The 20273-nt window shown below is 39.9% G+C and overlaps 1 long non-coding RNA gene across 3 annotated transcripts in view; it reads right to left on the reverse strand.

Annotated features, from left to right (window-relative positions):
• The window catches only part of LOC131202100 (uncharacterized), a 186695-nt gene that overhangs the window by 37524 nt on the left and 128898 nt on the right, over positions 1 to 20273 (reverse strand). For all 3 annotated transcript variants that reach the window (XR_009156056.1, XR_009156057.1, XR_009156055.1), the window contains one exon: positions 11307 to 11391. This is a non-coding gene — a long non-coding RNA (uncharacterized LOC131202100). The remainder of the gene's footprint in view (positions 1 to 11306; positions 11392 to 20273) is intronic.

Genomic DNA, 20273 nt, shown 5'->3' on the forward strand with positions numbered 1-20273 from the left:
GTATCCCGCCATTATTGTTTTTACGAATAATTCAAGATGGTGGTCCTATCCAACACACCTTCTTCCTCCTATTTTCCCACAACCACAACCCTTTGAGATGGGTTGGGTTGGGTTGGGAGACAATGACTTGCCCAAAGTCACCCAATTGGCTTTCATGGCTAAGGTGGGATTTGAACTCACGGTTTTCTGCTTTCTAGCCGATGCCTTAACCACTAGATCAAATTGGCTTTCAAACCTTTGTCTAAGAGCTGCATAGTGCACGTAAGTTCAAAATACTAAATTTAAATGCTCCAAAGACAGTTAACTGAAGTTCCCAGGTATTGCATAAGATAGTTGTTCAAATAAAGCATTGGCACAGTACCTGAGCTGGTAGGTCATATTTTGGAGGATTACAGGTTGGGCAGTTATTGTAGTTGTTGTTGTTGTTGTTGTTGTTATTATTATTTATTAGATTTTTATACCGCTCTTCTCCTGAAGGACTCAGGGCGGTTTACAGCCAGAATAAAAACAATAACAATGTACAATTAAAACAAAATTAAAAAACTTATTATATAATTGGCCGAAATTTAAAAACATTTAAAATTTAAAAACCCTAAAAATTCATCTAAAAAATTTAGAATTTAAAAAATTTAAAATTTAAGCCAGCCCCGCGCGAGTAAATAAATACATTTTCAGCTCGCGGCGAAAGGCCCGAAGGTCAGGCAATTGGCGCAAGCAATTGTTAGTTGCGAAGTGGTGTCCGACCCATCGCGACCCCATGGACAACATTCCTCCAGGCCTTCCTGTCCTCTACCATCCTCTGGAGTCCATTTAAACTTATGCCTACTGCTTCAGTGAACTCTGGGAGTTGAAGTCCACAAGTCTTAAAAGAGCCAACTTTGCAGACCCCTGGTATAGAACAAGTCTTATCTTTGGTCTTCACTTTCAAGACACCTCAGGTATTTCTTGGGATCAGGGCAGTGGGAGAGTAATATTTTTTTTTCACAGGCTTTTTGGGTTCCTTAGCAGCTGAGCTCTGCGTCCAACCACAATCCTACTTGAAGGCTGCTTTCTGGGAGTTGAACAGAGGGTGGAATTTGTTGCAGAACCACCAGGATGTTCTTTGCAGAAATGAAACCTGAAGGGCTGGAGCTGGATGTCGCTTGCTGGAGCGACAAATCCATGAGTCATGAGGGACTTCACTTTATTGTTATTTGTCCATCGCTCTATCGCTCCATCAGTTCATTACTCCATCCATCCAACCATCCATCGACTCTGTGGGGTAATGTTTTGTGCCCTTTCAGATTTCTGCCCTCTAGTCCAGGGGTCACCAACCTTTCGGACCTCAGGGACCACTAAATTCGTAATTTTAAATCCCGCGGACCACTAATATGATCTGCCTAATGAACGGCTGGGTGGGTTTGGCAAGGTGGTCATGTGACTGGGTGGGCGTTGCCAACTCGATGTCACTCACATCGAGGAGTGCCTTGCCAGCCTTTACTCGCTATTCCTCACCTGCCTGCCTGAGCTCCTTAAGGCCCCAATAGGAAGCAGTTGTTGGAGCTAAGCAGCCACCATGAGAAAGAGTTGGCAAAACAGCTGGCTCAGTTCAAATTGGATCTGACCAAGAAGGAGGCTCAGCAGAAGCACCTCACTAAGGACTAGGAGCATAGGTTTTCCAAGCAGAGGGAAGACTTGCAGGAGTGCAAGGCCAGGTACCGGCGCCTGGAGGCTCAGCGGGCTGAGATGGTCAGCCAGTTCCAGGCCATGATGCTTTCCCACTGGAACAAGATCCTCCAGCTCTTCACCACCAGCAGCACTTCCCTCCAGCCTTTGCCCAAAGCCCCTCACCAGGAGGCTGAAGCAGATCCCAAGTCGGAATTTCTGCCCCCCTCCAAGCCACACAAAAGGACCCCAAAGGGGGAGACTTTCTGCAGCAACACAAACGTTCATTGCACATATCCCGCCCAGGGGCCGCAGTTTGAGGACCCTTGATTTAGTGCAATATAAAAAATGCAAATAATTTTTCTGTGGACCACCAAAATTTTCTCACAGACCACCAGTGGTCCACAGACCCACCAGTTGGTGACCGCTGCTCTAGTAAGCTTTACCTCCTTTATTGGTAGCCATGAGAAGCTGACTCAGCTTCCCCCGCCCCCCAAAGTTGAGGGAATTCCTGCATTTCTACTGCCATAAGCCACAGGACAAGCCCACTCCTCCTTCCCACTGACTTGCAGGCATTACGCTTCCAATCCTTTGTTTTTGCCCATCAGGACAAAGATGGGGGATGGTTCCAAGGGCTGCTTGCCCACCTTGGAGTCACAGGCTGCCATCACTGAGATCTAGAAACAGCATAGGAGCCGTGATGGCGCAGTGGTTAGAATGCAAGTATTGCAGACTAACTCTGCCCACTGCCTGGAGTTCAAGCCTCACTTGAGCTCAGGTTGACTCAGGCTCCTATCCTGCCGGGGTTGGTAAAATGAGGACCCAGATTGTTGGGGGCAGTGGTGAAATCCAAATTTCTTTTACTACCAGTTCTATGGGCGTGTCTTGGTGGGTGTGGCAGGGGAAGGCTACTGCAAAATCCCCATTCTCACCCCACTCTGGGGCCAGCCAGAGGTGGTATTTGCCGGTTCTCCAAACTACTCAAAACTTCCGCTAGTGGTTCTCCAGAACCTGCTAGATTTCACCCCTGGTTGTGGGGCAATATGCTGACTCTGTAAACCGCTGAGAGGGGACTGTAAAGCACTATGAAGCCGTATATAAGTCTAATTACTCTTGATATTCAGAAGGTTTGCAGAAACTTCAGAAGAGTCATCTTGGTATATGACTTGTTTTTTAACCAAATAAGAAAAAGGAAGGATTCTGGGCTCATTCCCCCTGTCCTGCTTACTGTGTTTGAAATCATCTCAATCATGTGCAATCCTCTGTTTTCGTTATTTTAGAATAGAACAGAGGTAGAAGGGACCTTGGATGTCTTCTAATCTAGTGCCTTGCGAGACCCTATACCATTTCAGAAAAGTCGCTGTCCAGTCTCTTCTTAAAAACTTGATGATGATGATGGAGCACTCACAACTTCTGAAGACAAGTTGTTCCATTGGTTCTCACTGTTCAGAAACTTCTTCTTAATTCCAGTTGCTTCTCTCCTTGATTAGTTTCCATCCATTGTTTCCTGCCCTGCCTTCAGGTGCTTTGGAAAATAAGTTGATCCCCCTCATCTTTGTGGCAGCCCCTCAAATACTGGAATACTGCTATCATGTCACCCCTAGTCCTTCTTTTCTCTAGATTAGCCAAACCCAAATCCTGCAACCGTTCTTTATATGTTTAATCATTTTAGTTGCTCTTCTCTGCACTTTCTCCAAAGTCTCAACATCTCTCTTGCATTGCGGCAACCAAAACTGGATGCAGCACTCCAGGTGTGGTCCTACAAATGGTCCTAAACACTTCACACGATCCCGACTCTACGCCTCTGTTTCTACAACCAAGGATTGCATTTAGCTTCTTTGGCTGATGTTGCACACTGTTGGCTCGTGATTAAATGATTGTCCATTAGAACTCACAGCTACTGTTTCTGGGCCAGGTTTCATCTAATCTGTTCTTGTACCCTTGGTTTTTCCTGTCTAGGTGAAAAACCTTGCTTTTCTCCACATTAAATTTGATCTTGAATATTGATCTTGACATGGTTCTATTAACCTTCTGGTGTATCAATGTTCCTATGTCTACAAAACAAAACTCTAGGTCAGGGGTCTCCAACCTTGGCAACTTTAAGACTTGTGGATTCTGGGAGTTGAAGTCCACAAGTCTTAAAGTTGCCAAGGTTGGAGTCCCCTACTCTAGGTGATGCTTCTGTGTAAGAAGAGTATGGAGTGATGTGGGAGATCAATGTGCCTCTGTAAGCCAGTGTTCTCAACTTCAGCAACTTGAAGATAGCAATAGCACTTAGGCCAGCAGTTCTCAACCTGTGGGTCGGAACCCCGTTGGGGGTCGAATGATGATTTGCCAGGGGTCGCCTAAGACCATCGGAAATATGGGAAGTATGCATGCGAGTCGAAAAATCGCACTCCAATGGTTGACTTCACAAGCCAGCTGCAGGCGCTTCAAATCGCTAGCCAAATTCGGCTTCAGGCGTGATGAATTAAAAAAGAGAGAAATCTTTGCTCTGATGTCTCCCTCTCAAGCCAGCTGCAATCACTCCCAATTGCTAGCCTAATCTGGCTTCAGGCGTGATAAACTTAATAGGGGAGGAGTCTCCGCTTTAATGCCTCCGTCCTCAAGGCAATCGCAAGCAGTTCAGATCACTAGCCAATACGGCTTCAAGCGCGATAAATTCAAAACAAAAATAATTTTATGGTTGGCGTCGCCACATCATGGGGAATTGTATTAAAGGGGTTGCCACATCGTGGGGAATTGTATTAAAGGGGTCGCCACATTGTGGGGAATTGTATTAAAGGGGTCGCCACATCGTGGGGAATTGTATTAAAGGGGTCGCAGCACTATAAAGGTTGAGAACCAGTGACTTAGGCTTATATACTGCTTCACAGTGCTTTACAGCCCTCTCTAAGTGATTTACAGTCAACCTATTGCCCCCAACAATCTGGGTCCTCATTTTACTGACCTTGGAAGGATGGAAGGCTGAGGCAACTTTGAGCCTGGTGAGATTCCAACTGCCTAACTGCTGGTAGCCGGCAGCCAGAAGAAGTAGCCTGCAGTACTGCATTCTAACCACTGTGCCACCACAGCTGTATGATGAATGGACTTCCAACTCCTAGAATTCTCCAGCTAGCAAGGCTGGCTAGGGAATTCTGGGAGTAGAAGTCCACCAATCTTCCAGCTACTAGAGGTTGAGAAAGACTGTGCTAAGGATAGTGGCTTCATAGTTGAGCGGAAAAAAAAAATGGCAATGCATTTCTCTGCCAAGGCAAAGACGAAAGTGTATACCAGCAGGGTTGTGAGATGGTGCCCTTTGACGCACCACACACACAACTGGTTACTTCTCCAGGCTGAAGGGAAAATATAAAACGGCTTTTGATCAAATAGGACATTTTTCACACAGAACAATAAGATAATGTTCAGGGCAGGGGTAAAATCCAACAGGTTCTGACAGGTTCTGGAGAACTGGTAGCGGAAATTTTGGGTAATTCGGAGAACCGGCAAATACCACCTCTGGCTGATCCCAGAGTGGGGAGAGAATGGGGATTTTGCAGTATCCTTCCCCTGAAGTGGAGTGGGAATGGATATTTGCAGTATCCTTCCCCTGGAATGGGGAGGGAATGGGGATTTTGCAGTTTCCTTCCCTTGGAGTGGGGTGGGAATGGGGATTTTGCAGTATCCTTCCCCTGGAGTAGGGAGGGAATGGGGATTTTGCAGTATCCTTCCCTTGGTGTAGGATGTCTACAAAACAAAACTCTAGGTCAGGGGTCTCCAACCTTGGAGATGGAGAATGGAGATTTTGTAGTATCCTTCCCCTGGAGTGGGGAGGGAATGGGGATTTTGCAGTATCCTTCCCCTGGAGTGGGGAGGGAATGGGGATTTTGCAGTAGCCTTCCCCTGGAGTGGGGAGGGAATGGGGATTTTGCAGTATCCTTCCCCTGGAGTGGGGAGGGAATGGGGATTTTGCAGTATCCTTCTCCTGGAGTAGGGAGGGAATGGGGATTTTGCAGTATCCTTCCCCTACCATGGCCACCAAGCCACGCCTACAAAGTAAAAACATTTGAATTTCACCACTGGTTCAGGGGCAAAGAAATACACGACTTCAGGAAATTCCAAGGGGTGTATTTTTCGCATTGGCAATTTCTACATCTGACTTCTAGAATATCTTTTGCGGGACTGCATTTGCCTTTTGGCTTCAGACCTGCAGTGAATGTGTTAACTTCACATTTGGGAAGACCGTTGTCTTTGGGGGGCTGGGGGGGGAGAGGTTCCAGAGCTGGCCAAGTATAATAAAAGCTAAACGAAGCCCATTCGTTCGCCTTTTGTCAATATTTTCATAGCAACAAACAGATCAAATGCAAGATATACCAGTGCTGTTTATTTTGTACATCCATTGGGCTTTGATACATTTAATTTCAAATGAATTCCCCATGAATGGTTTTAAGCGCAGCAGATTTAAAACATCTTTGCAGTCCATTTTTTGCTTTTTGTGTTTGTAATGCAGTCTGCAGGACCTTTTTTTTATATATATATATACAGATTTTATTTTTTCTTAAAAGGATGCAAAGATGCATCTGTTTTCATTCACGGCTTTCTCCTAACATTTTAAATGTTAATTTTTATGCTTTAAGTATGACTTTTAAGACACCGTCACAAAAATATACTTGATGTTTGCTCATGTTCCGTGCAGTTGCTTTAGAAACTAATTTGTACCTTTGTCAAAAACTGTAGGACGCCTGCTGCTCGCTTATCCTGTTCGGAACAGTAAAGCAAGAAGCAACGGCATGGGAAGGAAGGAAGGAAGGAAGGAAGGTGAGATTAACATTCAGAGGATCTTCTGAACTCAAAAAGCTCAAACTGCCCAAGGAGCTGCTGATCCAGTTCTACAGAGGAATTGTTGAGTCTGTCATCTGCACCTCTATAACTGTCTGGTTTGGTTCTGCAACCCAACAAGACAGACACAGACTTCAGAGGATCATTAGAACTGCAGAAAAAACTGTGACTACCAACCTGCCTTCCACTGAGGACCTGTATATTGCACAGGTCAAAAAGAGGGCAGAGAAAATATTTACAGACCCCTCACATCCTGGCCATAAACTGTTTCAACTCCTATCCTCAAAACGATGCTATAGAACACTGCACACTAGAACAACTAGACACAAGAATAGTTTTTCCCCGAACGCCATCACTCTGCTTAACAAATAATTCCCTCAACACTGTCAAACTAATTACTAAATCTGCACTACTGTTAATCTTCTCATCGTTCCCATCACCCATCGCCTTCCACTTATGACTGTATGACTGTAACTTTGTTACTTGTATCCTTATGATTTATATTGATATTGTTTCCTGATTACTTATTTGTACCCTATGACTATCATTAAGTGTTGTACCTTATGATTCTTGATGAACGTATCTACCCCTGGTGTAGTCAACCTTTTTATACCTACCACCCACTTTTGTATCTGTTAGTAGTAAAATTTTCTAACTGCCCACCAGTTCCACAGTAATTTGCCGTATATCATCGTCTGTGCATGCCTCTCGCGCATCGTGGATTGGGTTTGGGGGGGCGCCGGCTACCAGCTCTGCTTGTCTATTACAGCCGGATGGTGTGGGGGGAGATGCGTGAGCTATTCTGGGACAAGGTTCTTTTGTTTGCAGTCGCACTATAGCGCCATTTAGTTTCACTTACATAACGTGAACTAAACTTATGCGCGGGCGATACAAATAGTATATTTTCAGAAATTTAAATTGTCACGGAGAATTTTATGAAAACCTGATGAAAATGTTTTTAAATAATGGTATGAATTTTTTTTAAAAAGTCCATTAAAAAAAAGGAAAGTGCTTCAGTATCAGACAAAACCCTTAGCGCCCACCATGAACGCTGGAACACCCACTAGTGGGCGGTAGGGACCAGGTTGACTACCACCGATGTACACTGAGAGCATATGTACCAAAGACAAATTCCTTGTGTGTCCAATCACACTTGGCCAATAAAAAATTCAGTTCAGTTCAGTTCAGTTCAGTTCAGTTCAGTTCAGTTCAGTTCAGTTCTATTCGTTGGGCTGACTCTTGCAACAGGCACACAGGGAAGTGAAGAAAGCTATAAAGTCCCCTCCAGGTAACCTTATGGATAGGGATATTTTTTTTGGCAACACACCAAAGGTTTACCCCTTGCCTTCTTCTGGGACTTTAAGCTTTACTTTCCAGAATGTTCTACAATTTGATTTTCTGCCATTCAAATACCAACCAGATCTGAACCTGTTTTTTTGAAATTTTTAAGTGACACTCCCCCTCGCCCCCACTTCCCATTTACCCTAACAATAATCTATAAGAGGGTTGACATTCCCTACTTCTCATGTAACTTTCAGCTTCTTGATCTAGTTTACATCTCTGGGACTTCCTTGCGGTCCCCATCCAGACAAACTTACTTAATATCTCTGCCCAGACGCAGCCAGTCAGTCCAACAAGCCTTGCCCACCAGGTCTTAGGGAGTTCTAGACTCCTAGGCAATTTTGGATGCTCAAAGTTGTTCATGCAGGTTTATTTATTTTATTTATTTTATTTTTTGCATTTTTATACCGCCCTATCTCCCTAGGGACTCAGGGCGGTTCACAGCCAGATAAAATATACATATAAATACAAAATAAAACATCAATTAAAAAACTTATTACATAAGGCTGAATAATTAAAAATAGCAAAATATTGACTTGATTCTATAAAATCTTCCCTTACAAAATCAGAGTTTAGAGAAACTAGCCATCTACGCATTGCTGCTGATTCTGCCATGATAAGGCCTATGATAAACCTCATAAATCTATCCTATATAAATTTGAAACTGTAGAGAAGCGGATGTCAAACTCCCGGCCTGAGGGCCAAATGCATCGCGCACTAGCCAAAACTGCCCCCTTTTTTGGGGAAGTGGGAAAAGGTCGTGATACATAACGTGATGACATCACACTGCGGGTTTGACACCCCTGCTATAGAGAATGGAAGCTTCCTGTTATTATTTGTGCATTAGCTCAGCCCATAAAGGAGGAGGAAGTGAGATGGAAATTCAAGATTGCTCATCTTGGTTCTAGTTGATTTAAGAGGAGAGAAGAACCTCTCAGTCAGACTTTTACTATTGCTTGAATATTATTGAAATTTATTAAAGAAGAGTTCCAGCAGGTCTTGTGGCGTCTATTTCCAGACCTGGCCTGCTATGCTGAGCTGACACCATCCAATTCAGAGGTGGGTTTCAGCAGGTTCTGACCAGTTCTGGAGAACTGGTATCGGAAATTTTAAGTAGTTCGGAGAACCGGTAAATACCACCTCTGACTGGCCCCATCTGTTCTCTGCCTCCCGAGTCCCAGCTGATTGGGAGGAAATGGGGATTCTGCAATAACCTTCCCCTGGAGTGGGGTGGTAATGGAGAATTTAAAGTATCCTTCCCCTGCTACGCCCACCAAGCCATGCCATGCCACCAAGCCACGCCCACAAAACCAGTACTAAAATTTTTTGAAACCCGCCACTGATCCAATTGTGCAATTATTAACTAGTGGCATAAGGCGTATTATGCAACATGCTCAAAAAGAATTAAAAATTAGAAAGTCAATGAAATTGAAGACAGGAGACAGGAAAGAAGGAAAGGAAGTCTATGGTAGTTTATACCAACTCCATTGATTGTTCTTTCCCATCTCTCTCAATCCTTGTAAACCATCTATATCAGTGATGGCAAACTGCGCACGTGGATACCCAAACTGAAAGGTGCACATGCCCGGACATGCGCAGCAGAGACCCGAAGACCAGCTGGCTGGCAGAAGGCGGGGCATCCCAAAACCGGCAGTGTGGCAAGAGGTAAGATCTTTTTCTTTTGTGAGCTTCTGTTTTGTTGTTTGCAGGGAAACAGAAGCTCACGAAAGAAATGCCACGGAGATCTGACCTGGGGCGACGGGGTGTGTACAGAGAGGGCTTTGCATGCCACCTATGGCACGTGTCTATATACACCATTTCAATTACTGCCTTTTATTCCTTGAACTTCTCTTACTGGATCTCATCAACTCCATTAGCCACGACGTTATCAATCTTCCCCTTGCTTTCTACCCTTCCCTCCGTATATCCATTCTGTTAAGTGATCTTCATGCATTCTTTCTATCTTACCGAATAACCACAACGTTTCTTTTTCTGATCAGTGTTGAATACGGACCCCCCTTCATTCAGGACCCGCTAATTTTGACCCTGTCTTTCCTTATTTTATCATTGATCGGTGTTTCTCAACCCCAGAAACTTTTAAGATGTGTGGACTTCCAACTCCCAGAATTCCCTAGCCAGCCAATTCCCTAGCCAGCCAATTCCTGAGATTGAGAAACACATTTCCTAAACGTCTCATTCCCAAAGCACTCAATTTATTCTTAGGTTTTTCCTGTCATATCAAATGTTACTTTCATGGAAGTACAATGGATAGAAGAAGGGTTTTACCAACTGTTCTTTTTGCTTCTTACAAGGAATATTTCTTCTTTGCAACCCCCTACAGAGTACTGAATTCCCTGAATAATCACTAAACAAATAGTTGTAAGGTGAGAACTACCTGTATTTCTTTTAGTTTGATGCCATCCTTAGCTTATTTCATCCATGCCTTGCAACATGCCTCCTCTTTTCTCTTTCGAAACAAAATATTGCTTCGCTAGAATCCTAAATGTCTTTTAAGTTCACAATGATCAATGACTTTTTGTGCTTCACTTCATTGATCAATCAATCAATCAATCAATCAATCAATCATTGATTGATAAAGATCCCTTTGGACATTTTAGGGTTTTTTTCATTGCTTTGCTTTTCTGTAGCCAATTATTTTTTATGGGATACTACAGTATAGCAAGACGCTTTGCATGGAGATGATAGACCTGTGTTCACTGCTTTTCTATCCAGCATTTATCCCCTTCATTTCATTGTGACTTAGTTAATGCAGGCACAATGGCAAGTTCTATAAAATGATAACCAGTCCTTTTTAAAAATTTATTCAGCCAGAGAGGCCATGGAAATGGCTGGCACCTTGTTTCCCCAAAAATAAGACTGGATCTTATATTAATTTTTGCTCCAAAATACTCTTTAGGGCTTATTTTCTGGTTAGGTCTTATTTTGGGAGGGAAATACGGTACTAAATGCATCCATCTGGCTGACAATCTTAACTGGGGCTTATTTTGTGGGGTAGAGCTTATATTACAAGCATCCTAAAAAATCATGCTAGGACTTATTTTCCGGTTGGGTCTTGTTTTCGGGTATAAAAACAGGGTAGGAATAAAAAAAAAATCAAGATGGAGGCTCAGGATGATCAAAGCCTCATACAACGTATTTATAATTAGAATGTTATGTATATATGCATAAATTAGATATGATAATAAAAACAGTAATAATGTTTACCTATCTATCTACCTACCTCTTAAAAATAAAATTTGGGTTTACTATCTTGAAGTTATGGCTATCTTCTTCTCAATGCCATTTTGTTCACCACTCCCTGTAAAAAGTTCCTGGTAGCTTCGTTAAAGCTAATTTTTCCCCTTTAATTTCCTTTAACTGCCAAGAGTCCTATTAACTGGATGATTTGCAAATATAATAAAAGAAATAAATGCATTACCTTTACAAATAATGTTAATAAACTAGGAATATTTTTAATCCTGACCTGTTAGCAGCTGACTTACCTGACTCCAAAAGAGATCCTTTCATAGGTATAATGTTGTGTTGTTACTGGGGATTATCATCAAAAAGTAGAAAAAAATTGATATCCTAAAGGGGGAAAAAAAAAGAATGGGTTGAGAGATGATGAAAGATTTCATTTTTTTGTGATTTTTTTTCTTTTGTAGAATATTAACAAATTATTTACATTATAGAATATTTATAACTGTTGGCATATTTTGTATTTTCAAAACACAGCATCTTGGTCTAGCTAAGATTCTGTGCAGTTTGGAGAACTCTCAAATCCCACTCCTGGCTGGCCCTACCCACCCCTCCTCTCCCCAGAGTCCCCATGCGGCCCGTTTTGAATGCAGGTAAGTGCAGGGCACACAGAGAGGCTCGGGGAGAGCGAAAAAGGCCTACCGGAAGTTTGGGAAGCCCAGAAACAGGCCCGTTTTCAGCTTCCAGAGGGCCTCTGGAGCCTGGGGAGGCCATTTTTGCCCTCCCAAAGGCTCAAGGAAAGCCTCTGGTGCCTGGGGAAGGCAAAAACCCTCCCCCCTGCCATGGTGCAGGAGGCCAACTAGACCACACCCACCAAGGCCACACCCACCCAGCAACCGGGCAGAGAACCCCTTGCTAAAATTTTTGAAGCCCACCCCTGATCCTCGTTATTCCCAAAACAATGAAATAGAACAAATCAAGTGACAGGCTAGAGCCTGAAGGTACTTTACTAAATTGTTGATCAATTGTGATTTATTTTTTTTTACGTAAAACTGAGCAAGCCTCATCTTTCAAATTGAAGAAGACATTTATGGTTAAAAACAAGTGCAAAAATACTCAGCATTTAAAAATAATATTAACATTGGAACAGGAAAGGGTCTCTTTCAAATTGTTAAGTTTCAGTCTAACATCTGTAAAAGGCCTCCGGATATTATGCCAGGCTAGTTTAAGTAAACCTCACTGCATCAGATAACAAGGATTTGCCCGAAATTGACCTAGGCACATGTAAAAATGTATTTTTTGAGTCAAATCACATCCTACGCTGTTTTAAAAGGATATTTAAGTTGTCCCTTTTTCAGGAAAGAAGGAGTTTATTTGGAATAAACACCTGATCCAAAGTGGGCATCATGCCAGACTCCTTGCCAAAAAAATACTTGCCCCAACTTTTTGTGCTAAATAACCCTTTTAAGAAAATATGGTCACCAGATGTTTAGATAGGAGAGGAGAAGAAAATTATAGGATTTCTAACTGGGTGCTTCTTTGATCCTTCATGTTGATGGACCTCGATTGTGATACCTTCCCTCAAAAATGACAGTGGAAGAAAAATAAATAAATATGTGGAGTTTGATCTCAAGTAATCTATCACAAAGATTTGTTCCTGCATCTTTTCAAGGTGCAATCATTTTTAATGTGGGTTGAAGTGTTCTCATAATAAAAAAGTAACAACCTCGAACCAAAATCTTCAGCTGATATATCGAGAAGAACATAGTGTGAAAACTATCCACTAACTAAAAGCCTTCAAGAATTAAAATTAGGCACATTTCAGATTAATTCATCCCAATTGGGAGTTTAGAATGGTCTGAGACTTGAAGACATTTCTCATGTATTCAATGCTTTTCTCAGTTATGGAAAATATGACATAATATCCATAAGAAGAAAACTGTTAACGTTTATATTAAAAAATTCCATTATCATTGTAACTAGAAGCTGTTTGTTGAAGGCATGGCTTCCAAGTCTGGTTATAATCTCCTGGAAGTTCCCACTTCAGTTTTTCCACATCTGGAATCTCTAAATCCAATATTGGCTGTAGCCCAAACATGATTCCACCTTTTACATAGTGGAAGTCATTTACATCTGGAAGTCTGAGTTTTCCAAGAATATTTGCAAGTCTCTTTCACCATTTCTTTCTTCCATGACCTTCAAATCTCTGCAGAAGACATAACAATTCTCTTTTTCCTATCTCCTTCTCCAGCAACAATCTGAAGCATTCAGAAGCTTATGGCCTATTCATATTTCATTTTGTAAGAACCATAATTTCGTCTATAATCTTTCCCATTGTTGACAAAACTTTGATTGTTGTTCATGCCTACCGCTCTTTTCACTTTCTTTTCAGCCTCTCCATCATCTCTCATATGTTAGTTTTGATGGGCAGTAGAACTTCCTCAAAAGTCTTCTCAACAATACCTATTGTAGGTATCTACAATACTATTGTTACAGTTACTATCACTTTAGGTTTGTCAGCTTACCAACAAGACATCCTTCCACTAAGTTGATCAGCTACATATAAATGCTTGCTTAATTGCAAAACCGAGAAAATTCGTAGCGCCTTTAGATTTGGACTGTCAAACTGTGGGCCATGATCCCTCAAAGGGCCATAAGTAATTTAAAGGGTGGGGGGGTATCCACTAAGTTTTTAAAAAGTTGGTCCATCTTGCAGAGGCAAGATGGTAAGATTGTCAACATTCATCCCTGTTTCGTCTTGCCAGGTATATAACAGGTTCACACAAGCAAAGAGGAGAGCAAAGTCAAGAGGGGATCTTGAATGATGCTAAGCCTATGAGGCCACCTCTCAGAACTAGCTTGATTGAACAGCAATTTCTGGTATGGCATATAGCAATGTATCTACCACCTCTGGAGCAGGGGTGAAATTTACTTACCGTATTTTTCAGACTATAAGACGCACCAAGATTTCGAAGAGGTAAGTAAAAAAAAAAAAGGGGTTGCCCTCCCCAGCCCCCAGGAGCACTCTGCAGGCCTCCCAAACCCACTGCACACCCTGTTTTTACGATAAATGAGCCCATTTTTTGCAAAAATGAGATGAGCAGGGCGGGGCTTCAGGATGCCAAAAATGGCTGTATTCGGTATATAAGACACACCAACATTTCCGCCCTCTTTTTTTGGGGGGGGGGAGTGTGTCTTATACTCTGAAAAATACGGTACCTTCCCTACCGGTTCACAATGTGCATGTGTTGTTGTCTGCGCAGGCGCAAAGCCTTCTGTGCATGCGCAGAGGCTTAAAATGTAGCAAAACAGCAATGTCATGATGGGAGCCTCTTGCAGCTGCTGCTACCGGTTCGTCTGAGCCGGATAGAACCGGCTGAATTTCAACCCTGCTCTGGAGCACCCACAGAGTGCATTGTGCGTGGGATTTAGTGTTTTTATCCGTTATTTTGTATTTCAAATTTCTGAAATGCATGGAAGAGAAAAGGTAAATATGACTCGTCTTACTGACACAGCTGACAAAAATAAGCCTGACTGGAGACAATATGACGTAAGTCACATAACTTTGGAGAAGAGATATGATTATTTCTCATATCATGGTGAATGTTCCATTGACTCATGAAGAGTACACACTTTTTATTGTTTTGTGGGGTCATGACATCACTAAAGTAGAGAAAAACCTACTTACAGTTTAATAAACTGAAGCTGACATTCAGAAAATAAGTTCATATTTAACACTTCCTTCTCAATTTCCAGCACATCAGGACCAGAATGACCTCACTCAACAGACAAAGCTGGTTATTACGTTTCAGCTTCGGGATTAAAATGACCTTGGTTAACGCAAATTTCCCTCTACTGATTAATCCACTACAGCTAAATGAGTATTCTATTAATTTAACATATTAAATCCTAACAGTTCTAACACCTTCACCTTCTTAGCAATTAAACCACCTCTTATTACAGTCCAGTTATCTTTATGACAATATTTGACCAATGCATTATTTTATAATATTTAGTAATACAACATCTAACCCTGAAAATGTCAACAGATATACAGGCCAGGTGATTTCGGCTTTCAATCCTGTCATCTTTAAAATACTGTACTAAATCGAACAGTAGTCCTAACAAGAAACAATTTCAAGACAAAATTGAGGAGAAGCAAGCTGACTCAGTGGAGACATGTTTCAACTTATTATTGCCACAAAATTCTAGAAACGTATCCATGGAGTGACCAGAAGTTGAGCTCAGCTCAGGAAAATCTAAATTTACTTTATATTAAAAGACGCAGAAAATAATCAATTTCCAATATAATCAAGGCATCTTTTACTGCTTTCTCAAAATGTACAATTTTCTCAAAAATTGCTAAATCACTCATCTCTGATTCTTTACATCTGGAATTTTATACCTGGAATTAATCTAGCATTTTTCCAACTCCTAAAGATATATATATATATTTGCTATTATTAAGTATATGAAAATCTTGTTCAAATTTTTTAAAAAAAATCTGTGCTCTAACAATAGCAATAGAATAATAGTTATTGCCATGTTTTACTTTTACCATTTATTAATTTTTATTGTAATTTCTATAATGTAAGCCACCCAGAGTCATTGGGTGGCATACAGGCATACAGGTTTTATAAAATATTATTAGTATGCATATCGTTGGGAATGTTGTTTTATATTTGTTAATTAGTTTTAATATTTTAAAGGCCTGTTTGGACTTTTTGCCAGCAATTAGATAAGAAGAGGTTAGTTATTTGATTTGTTTATTACTAAGAGATGGGTTACTGGATAAAGAGCTTCATATTTGCTAAAAAGAGGAGTGAAGAGATTATGAAATTCTTTATACTTGTGATGAAGATAGAAAGTAATTTTCATAAAGGAGAGAGATTCTTTGCATTTTTTCCCTTTTATTTTTTCTATTTTGCACTCTTATTGCTCTTTCTAAAAATGTTAATTAAATATAAAAATATGCATATTTTACTAAAATATAATTAAATATGTATATCTTTAAAAATCAGAGAAACATCTACACCTAATTATCTGAATTAATCTGTTCTAATTGTTCCCCAAAGTATTTCATTCTTTGTATCAACAGACTTTAAAAAATGTTTGGGCTGGAAACTACTCAGACACGGCAAAACTATACATCGTTCTATATATAAAAAAATTAAGATCACAGAAACAAACCAAGCAAGAATAACATTTATGTTCAGGTATATTATTCTTGAAACATTATTTTGACAGTTTAAATTAAAACAGTTCATTTAGATTTGAAGGACATTAAATAAATGTCAATGGGCACAAATTAAATTTGCACATTTAATTTTCTGTCTATAAGAGTCAGGCATAAAAAATCAGAACCACACATGAATTAAACTGACATTAATAATGGCTTGTTACAGAATAGAGCTGGAAGGGACTTTGGAGGTCTTCTAGTCCAATCCCCTGCTCAGGCAGGAAATCCTATACCATTCCAGACAAGTGAGCTGTCCATAGTGTCTTCTTAAAAACCTCCAGTGATAAAGCATTCGCAACTTCTGTAGGCAAGTTGTTCCACAGATTAATTGTCCTGTCAGGAAATTTCTCCTTAGTTCTAGGTTGTTTTTCTCTTTGATTAGTTTCCATCCATTGTTTCTTGTCTTGCCTTCTGATGCTATGGAAAATAGATTGACCCCCTCTTCTTTTTTGGCAGCCCCTTAAATACTGCTCTCATGTCACCCCTAATCCTTCTTTTCACTAGACTAGACATACCCAACTCCTGCAACCATTCTTCATATGTTTTAGTCTCCAGGCCCTTAATCATCTTACTTGCTCTTATTTGCACTTCTTCCAAAGTCTCAAAATCTTTTTTGGAATGTAGTGACCGAAACTGGATGAAGTATTCCAGGTGCGATCTTACTAAACATTTAATTTAGATTATAAGAACATTAAATAAATAATGTTCTTTACTAAAGCTATACACAGAGGCTCTAGGCTGATTCCTCTTTTTACTCTGCCCCCCCCCAAGATTCTGCCACTCCTTCTATTTTTGTTTCTATTTCACATATATTTCACATATAATTTATATATAATATTTCACATATAATTTCTATTATATGTGAAAATATTTACAGACCCCTCGCATCCTGGACATAAACTGTTTCAACTCCTACCCTCAAAACAACGCTATAGAGCACTGCACACCAGAACAACTAGACACAAGAACAGTTTTTTCCCCGAAGGCCATCACTCTGCTAAACAAATAATTCCCTCAACACTGTCAAACTATTTACTGAATCTGCACTACTATTAATCTTCTCATCGTTCCCATTACCAATCTCTTTCCACTTATGACTGTATGACTATAACTTGTTGCTGGCAATCCTTATGATTTATATTGATATATTGACCATCATTTGTGTTGTAAATGTTGTACTTTTATGTATACTGAGAGCATATGCACCAAGACAAATTCCTTGTGTGTCCAATCACACTTGGCCAATAAAAAATTCTATTCTATTCTATTCTATTCTATTTGTGAATATACTACAATATAATTTTTCTCTGTTTCTGAAAAATTGATACCTACTTCTCAAATCTGTATCAGAAATTTGGAATAATTGCAAACCAGCTATTCACTTCTGATTTTCTTCCTCTTTCCTAATTCTGAGTTTTAAAACCAGAAAGTACATATTTTAATAAATCAGATACCTTTTTCATAGAAAAGGAATCTCACCTATTTCAGTTAATGCTATGTGTTCAATATTATATTATAATTTTTCCTACATTAAACCTGAAGGGTCTGTATCAAAAAAACCCTCTCAAGATAATTTTGGGATTTCAACTCTGTGAATCTGTTTGGAATTCTTTCAGGCTGAGAATCCTGATTAAATCAATTCTAGTAAGACATTAAAAAAGTGACTTTGATGATAATCCATAGATGGCACTAAGCTTATTTGAAATATATTTTGGTGAAATCAGTTTAACAAATATGAGATACAATGGATCAAATTTTCATTTATAATGCACCCACATATTTACAGATAAGTCCATCTGGAGAATTACCATAATTTACATGAGATGTGTTAATTTATGTAACTGTGCAACTGACGTCTTTAGGTCATTTGAATAATTATGCAAATGACATTTTTAGGTTTTTTTCCCTGTAATTATACAAATGATGAAAACTGTCACAAATTATCTAAAAACATTGATTGTGTGATTTACACAAATGTCATAAATTACGTCAATCTGTATTTAGTGGACATTTGGAAGTAAGCTACAGCCTTCCCACAATGATTAATTAAATCAAATTTCAATTTACATAGATTAGAAACTTTCTGGAATATGTTGGAAAGGATGCAAGCAAACGAGCACATCTTGATAAAGCTTATTTAGCTTATAATTCTAATCAAACATGTAGAATTGAGGAAAACATAATTGATTGATCATTAATTAATTAATTAATTAATGTAGCTGTGAGTAGTAGAAGTCACTATTATTTACACTTTCCAGATTTATTAAACTCATGCCACCTAAAGAATTTAGCTCAATTTTAAAAACCAGTTTATTATAGAAAATCTAAAGCACATTGTTCCTTGCGTTAGTAATATTAAAGGCTGGGAAATTCAAATTGCCCCGATTGAAAAAATACTGTAGTAGACAAGAGGTTTGAAGATATTTATTGCTCACAATTTCTTACCGTGTTTCCCTGAAAATAAGACTGGGTCTTATATTAATTTTTCTTCCAAAAAATGCATTAGGGCTTATTTTCCAGTTAGGTCTTATTTGGGGGAAAATACAGTATTAAAATGTGTCTGTCTGGCTGACAATCTTAACTGGGGCTTATTTTGGGGATAGGGCTTATATTACGAGCATCCAACAAAATCATGCTAGGACTTATTTCCAGTTGGGTCTTATTTTTGGGGAAACATGGTGGTATATTACGTTTGTGCTAATAGCCTTCCTTGGTCAGCGCAAATATTCTTCAGGTGAAGCATATTTCATTTGGATGCTTCCAAAGTCTTACTTTTCTTTTGCATGCTTCTTTCTTTTTTTAAGATTTGGTATCAAGAGGAAACAGTATCTTATCAAGAAATAGAAGCAAGGAGGATCAAGGAAGCAATGGAAATAATAAAGAAGCAAATAGCAGCCACAGCCAAGATCAGCTGATACGATAGGTAGAATCTCCAATTTCGGTCGTATCAGAATTGTTTCTAGCAATCCATCAATGACCGAACTACATCGAACTAGTCAATGCCTAACAAGAAAAGAATAACGCACTTCTGGCTGCAGCTTCGGGACAACCCAAAAAGATACAATGAACCAGGGGTGAAATCCAGCAGGTTCTCACAGGTTCTGGAGAACCAGTAGCGGAAATTTTGAGCAGTTGGGAGAACCAGCAAATACCACCTCTGGCTGGCCCCAGAGTGGGGTGGGAATGGAGATTTTGCATTATCCTTCCCCTGCCATGCCCACCAAGCCACGCCCACAGAACCGGTAATAAAAAAATTTGGATTTCACCACTGCAATGAACATTCCACTTGCATATAGGAAGTGGATCAGAATAAAAATGAAGCTGAAATGAAAGGACCTGTAATAACAGCAGAAATGGTGGAGAGAAGGACAACAAATATCAAGAACTGATCAGCAGCAGGTGATGATGAATTGCATGGTTTTGGATGAAATATATAATTGTTTACACACATTGCCAAGCATATCACATGGAGGTAAAATTGAAGACTGGTTAACATTTAGAAATACCTACTTGATAATGCAAAATCCAACAAAAGGAGCAGCACCAGGCAACTACAGGCCAACTAACTACAGTAGTGGCCAAAATTGTGGAAACCTTTTGAGAAAAGTGTATTTTTGAGGTTTGATGTCTAATAACACAACTTTTTTTGAGAGTTTCAAGATAATCCTATTCCACTGCTGGAATGACCTGGGAATATTCCAGGCCTTAACCCAATTGAAAATCTATGGAGCTGAAAGAAACTTGTTAGTCAGAAGCGATCCAGCAATAAAACCCAGTTAATATAAGCCATCATTCAATCTTGGTTTCACATTATAACAGCTGCAGAACTAAGAGACTTAGTTCACTCCATGGGAAGACATTGTAAGACCGTAATTCACGCTAAAGGTTATCCAACTAAGTATTAACTGACATGGTGATAATTTTTGTATATCTCGTCTTTTCTATGGTGATAATTTTTGTATATCTCGTTTTCTTCTACATAATAGGGATTTTATTTATTTGTCAAGCATATATAAGATAACAGGTAAAAGTA

The sequence above is a fragment of the Ahaetulla prasina genome, chromosome 7 (assembly GCF_028640845.1).
Source record: "Ahaetulla prasina isolate Xishuangbanna chromosome 7, ASM2864084v1, whole genome shotgun sequence".
In the NCBI taxonomy this organism is placed as follows: Eukaryota; Metazoa; Chordata; class Lepidosauria; order Squamata; family Colubridae; genus Ahaetulla; species Ahaetulla prasina.